We start from the raw sequence: 6070 nt of genomic DNA on the forward strand, positions 1-6070 counted from the left end.
GTAAGGACAGAGAGGGGGGGGGGGTTGTTGAGCTTGCTAGAGGGAGTGAAAGAAAAGAGTGAAAGAAAGAATTCTTGTGCTTTCCGCCGTTTGATCCCTGTGGTCGGCCTCTGTAACCGTAGCCCCCCCCCTCCTTCTTCTCTTTCTTTTCTTTTTCTGTTCTTTCCCTACTTCAACAGACCCCCCCCACACACACACACACACACACACACACACACACTAGGGGTGTAACGATAGTACCGATAGCAACTGCATCGTTGGGAAAAAATACTTTCAAGAATCGAAGTATATCGGAATGTAAACCGCAACATTAACTTGTCTTATAGTATCGTTTTGCAATGCACAATACTTGTGCGTTGTATTTAGCAATTTTAAGAAGAAAAAGAGGGGTTTAATTACTTTTTCATTCAATGTCGCTACACTTGGTCTAGGGCTATCGATACATTTGTGTATTATCTGTGTTCATGTCGAGGTACATGTTTGTCTTAGGCCTATGTGGCCAGAGAATCACTGTTTACTTATTTATATTCATACATTTTCCCTTAAAAAAACCTGCACTATCCGTGCACATGTTTCACACAGATTGAATTTCTTTGCTAAATATTTACTGTATCGATTTTAAATCATTGAATCATATCGTATGGCCTTAATGAACCAATATCATCCATGTATATATATGTATATTTTAAAATGTCTTTAAAAATTCTGCTAAGCAGCAAGCTATATGCTTAAGTGATTTCTATTTATATCAGGATAAATGTCCGCGACTGTAAAGACAGGATGGAAGTGGGGAGGAAGCTCCACTTCCGCTTTTTCGCTTACTCATGATAGAGCTTCCGTTGCTCCAGAATGTATGACAGACGCATTTGAAAATTGCGAGAGGCAACGGTCTGGCCACGGAGACTATTACACCCCTAACACACACATACACAGCCATACCAACCTCACCCTGTTCTATACCTCTTTTCATATATCCCTCTGTTTGTCAGTCATCTTCCTGCTGCCAGCACCGTGAAACCACATACACTCTCATATATCCACACTGTTTGCTAGTATGCATATTATGCTTTTGTGAGCGCTGTGTGTGTGTGTGTGGCCGCGCGCGTGCATATTCATGGATGTGCATGTGTGAGGGTTTGTGCATATCTCTGTGTGTGTGTGTGTGTGTGTGTGTGTGTGTGTGTGTGTGTGTGTGTGTGTGCGTGTGCGTGTATATGTTGGCTTGGCTTTTACAGTATTTAAGTGCACTAGCTGGGTACCGTCACACTGTCATGTATAGAGGAGTCTGGAAGTTTTCATCCCTGCTAAATGCCACGTGTGGTCGACTGGCCGTGGCTCCACATAAAGCAGCTAGATGTCGACTGCTTACAACAGATTATGTATTGGGAGCATAAGTACAGCGACTGTGCTGAACGTACAGCGGGAAGGAAAGAAACAGATGACTGAGAATCGAAAGTGAAACGTTTACTGGGAAATTTGGTTTTGGACTGCATGACCTTCACGGAAGGGAACATTATACTGGGTTGGGTATAGCTGTCATGATGTGTGACATCAGAACAGAGCTTGATCAGAGTTAGAGAGAGAGAGAGACATGGGTAGGGATTGGTCATTGGAAGAAGAAGAGAGAGGGAGAAAGAGGCTGTGAGAGGGACAGAGGGAGAGAGGTGGAGAGAGTCATGTTGATGTCGCCTTTTGACACACTATCGGCACAATAAAGCTGGAATAAATTATTGCTTAAGTATAAACTATTGGTTTGGATTGGAATGTAATCCAACATGTCTTTAGTTTCACAGTAATAGTGAGCACAATACATTTTGTCTCAGATTGCTCACGCCTCTGCTTGTCTGTCATCACGACAAACCCTTTTCATGAAAGTCAATGTAGTTTGTCTGCCTTACGCTGAACACGTCATGGGCACAGATCGACCTATAACTTTACAACATAATGAAAAACACAACATCCTAGCTTGGTAGCAGTGGAGACGCAAAGTCTATGGATATCTGCTGCCCAACTGAAATGGAGTTTTAAATTGGTTTGTCAACTGAGTGTGACTGCATGTTTGTCTTCGTGTTGCCCTACTGCATATGTTAAATGTTTACGTATTTCTTTCTTTAAGTAATTTTCATACTGTATTTTTGTTTACTAATGAACTTGCAACTTGCTAGTGCACAGGTGTATGTAATTTAGCAAAGTGTCTATGTGATATTTCTTTTTAATGAGAAATATTGGTAATGCTGTCAATCACGAGCACAGACAATGTTTTACTTGTGTATTATGTTGCCATTTCACCATCATGTGACATGTCATTGTGGATGTGTGGCAGTAACTCTTCATTGGCTGTGGTTTACACTGGTGTATAGTGACAGTTCCCTGGGGTCTATAGGCCAGTGGTTCCCAAACCTTTTCATGTCAAGGACCCCCACATTGACACTAATTAACCAGTGGAGATAGTGATTCTCAATCCATTTCATTTCAAGGACCCCCAGTTTGACGTGCATTAGTCTACGGACCCTCATTTAATGGCATTACTATATCTCTGGGACCCCAATTTATGTTGTAAATTCAATGTTAATTTAACTCAGAGTGTACAAATTTGTACACTCAGAGAGTTACAGACCCATAAGGGTCCATTTGGTTACAAACTATCATTTAGCTGGGGACTCCCTGGAACTCCCTCAAGGACCCCACTTTGGGAACCACTGCTATAAGCTACACTGCATGAGAACACAATCTTTCCATACTTATATCTTGAGGAACTGGATAGGGCAGGGCGCCATGTGCAAATATGTTCAATGCCAAAAACACAATTCAATTGTTGATCGCAATTATTTGCATGACAATTAATCGTCAACTTAGATTTTGTAATCATGACAGCCCCAACTAAATGGACGCCCATGTTGTTGCCATGTTCTTTTCTGTTGCCCTATTACTTTGAATGGTAACGTGTGAACGTTCTATGTCAGTGGTTCTATAGGCAGATGTTTTACTAATAAGCTAAGAAGTCAACCGAATCCGCTGGGGCATAACCTCACCATTCTTAAAAAATATATATATATTTCTGCCTTTATTGATATAAGTGAAGACAGACAGGAAACGAGAAAGAAACGGGGAGTGACATACAGCAAAGTACGTCAGCATCAGGACTGGAACCCCCAATGTGCTGTCGGCTGCATTGGGACTGGAACCCCCAATGTGCTGTCGGGCTGCATTGGGACTGGAACCCCCAATGTGCTGTCGGGCTGCATTGGGACTGGAACCCCCAATGTGCTGTCGGGCTGCATTGGGAGCCAGTTGGTGCCCAGACCGCTAGGCCGACCCAGGCTATCACCATCTATCTATCCGTCCATCTGTTTCGTCTGGCTATCCATTTGTTCAAGATATTTTCCCTTCACTCTGAAGGCCTCTTCAAACGCACATAAACTCTCGTTACGTACAACATACAGTTCTCTTCACACACATGCTAGCATGTGTGTGTGCGTGCATGTGTGCGTCCGTGCGTGGGTGGGAGGTTGCGTGTGTTCATGACAATACTAACCAGCGTCTACATGACATATCTCAGGCCAAGTCTTTCATCGTTTCTCACAGGAAATGATCATCTGAGTGTTTTCTCACATGTATATAGTCACACACATCCCACCAAACTTCAATGTGATGCACACACACACACACACACACACACACACACACACACACACGTCCCATGTGAGGATTTTACGATATGTTTAACAGGCAGCGAGGATGTTGCTCACACCCCACTGAGAAGCAGGCAGATGGATGATCTGGCCACGCCTGATGACCTCACAACATTACGCCTGGCATGGTGTTTAATTGTTTGTTTGTCTGTATGGTTGTTTTTGTTCCATGGAGATCAAGTCACATGTTTGAAGGATTACCCACACACTGGTCCTCGGCTGATTTTCAATGTCGTACTGGGATTGATTGCCTTCACCTGGTGTCCTTGTCCTTGTAACTGTATTTGCTAACCCAGTTAATCATATCTGTATATAATGTAACCCTAAGATTCAACAATAACATGAACTCATGGTCCAAACTGTAAAATAAACCAAATCCATGACATTATAGGTTGGACGGACGGACGGACGGACGGACGGACGGACGGAAGGACAGACAGATGATTGTTCACCCAGGTATATTTGAAAATCATATCTATATGCAGCTGTCAACATGTGGTGTGCCCAAGGTTTAATTAAGAAGGACAATGGCAAATCCCGGGTGATAATGCTCAGTAACATGGGGGGGTTTTAGTGGTTACCATTAATATTAACATTAACTGGTATGTTGTACTGCTCCATAGTTCTGCTGGGATGTAGCTTGCATTGATTGGTCAGCCAGCCTAGCTGCCATGTAACTCCTCATGCTGCGTTCACACGGGCAGATGAAAAGATACAGTCTACCATTCATTTTCAATGGAAGCCATCGACATATCGTTTGTAGCTGCTGCAAAATCTACAAAATAGTTGAGCTGGTTACAAAGATGCAAAGCTACAAATATGCTGTGTAGCTTTGCACCTTTTGCATCTGCCCGTGTGAACGCATGAGCATCAGGGTTATATGGCACACCCACCTCACCACAAGCTTATCACCCTCTCCATGCTTTTATTACTCCCAGGTCAAATAAAAGCTGCGCACTGTATGTGATGAATATATTTAGTCACATATGCCTGTTAAAATGCTTGGGTGAAAGCTGACAAGATTTAGCTGTTTTTCAACATACAGCAGTGGTAGCAGAAGCTAGAAAATAAGTGTTCAATAACCATACTGTGGTTGACATTAAAATATCTAAATAAATATGCAGTATCACCTTAACATAAAGTGGGAGATCACTGCATGGGCTATAACAATGATTTAATGAACTTAACAAATCATCCCTTCATTAACCGACAGCATACAGTATGTCAAAATTGTGTCTTTATTAAGATATATTTCTGTATATAACTACACAAGCCAAACCTCTCCCAATGTTTAATTGTGCTTTAAGGAACATGCTATGAGAAATACGGTCGATGCGGATGGTTCGGTAGAATTCTCAGCTGAAGAGTCAATGGAGTTGATATACAAAGGAACCAAGTGGAAAACGGCAAACTACAACAGTTCACAGAATGGCAGCATACCAACAAAGGTGAGTCACGCCATCTTGTGTCCAGAGCCAACTCTCTCCCCACACCGCTGGCCAATCCCAGGCGGACTCTAACATTTCATTCACCTTGGGAGTTACTCGTCGACAGTGATTATTCACTATTCACTTCATTAGTCAATCAATTGTTATTTTCTTGCTGTCTTTGGATACATTTTGTATTAGATTATCACTTGTCGTTGCACTCATATGATCCAAACTTGTTAGGGTTAGGATAATATGTCATCCTATTATCCAACCTCAAGAAAAGACTAATGCTCAGGTCATAATCTATATGTACACATATAGATTATCTGACGCACACACTTTCCCATTGTGAAAATATATACAGAATTACTACACATAAAACAAGTCTTGTGAACAAAGACTGACAATCTGCATGTTTCTTTGCTTATAGAATAGGAAAGACAAGTACTGTACATGGCAGCCATTGAGAGAAACCCCAAATGTGTCACAGGAGACTTATTAGATCAAGCTACCGTTGGAAGCAACACAAAGGTTTGAAAAATTATGTTGATTGGTCGTCAGTCGACAGCTCCAGTCCAGTTTCCTGTCCCTCACACTGTTCTCACTGTCATACATGGATTAAAACACAGAGCCCGGGATCAAGGGACAGAATCAGCCGTCCGTCCCCTGAATCGCTCCTGACTGCCATGGTGCAATGAAAACTCTGGCTTCAGAGGTTCCTAGTGCCTGTGAGCCAAGAAAAAGTCCTTTGGCGAGACACACAGAGATTAGCAGCAAGCATTACTGTCAGGTAGCATCAATGTCTGTGGCCTTCAACTCTATAGCTGTGTAAACAGCATTTATATTCTGTATTAAAAACACCCCTTGTGTTACTGGGGGCCAGTAGGAACAGTAAGTGGAGTGTGTGACTGTTTGTTTCCCTTTCATAATGGGCCCGGAGCGTAGCGG

Source organism: Protomyctophum bolini (genome assembly GCF_963924005.1).
Source record: "Protomyctophum bolini genome assembly, chromosome: 19".
Lineage (NCBI taxonomy): Eukaryota > Metazoa > Chordata > Actinopteri > Myctophiformes > Myctophidae > Protomyctophum > Protomyctophum bolini.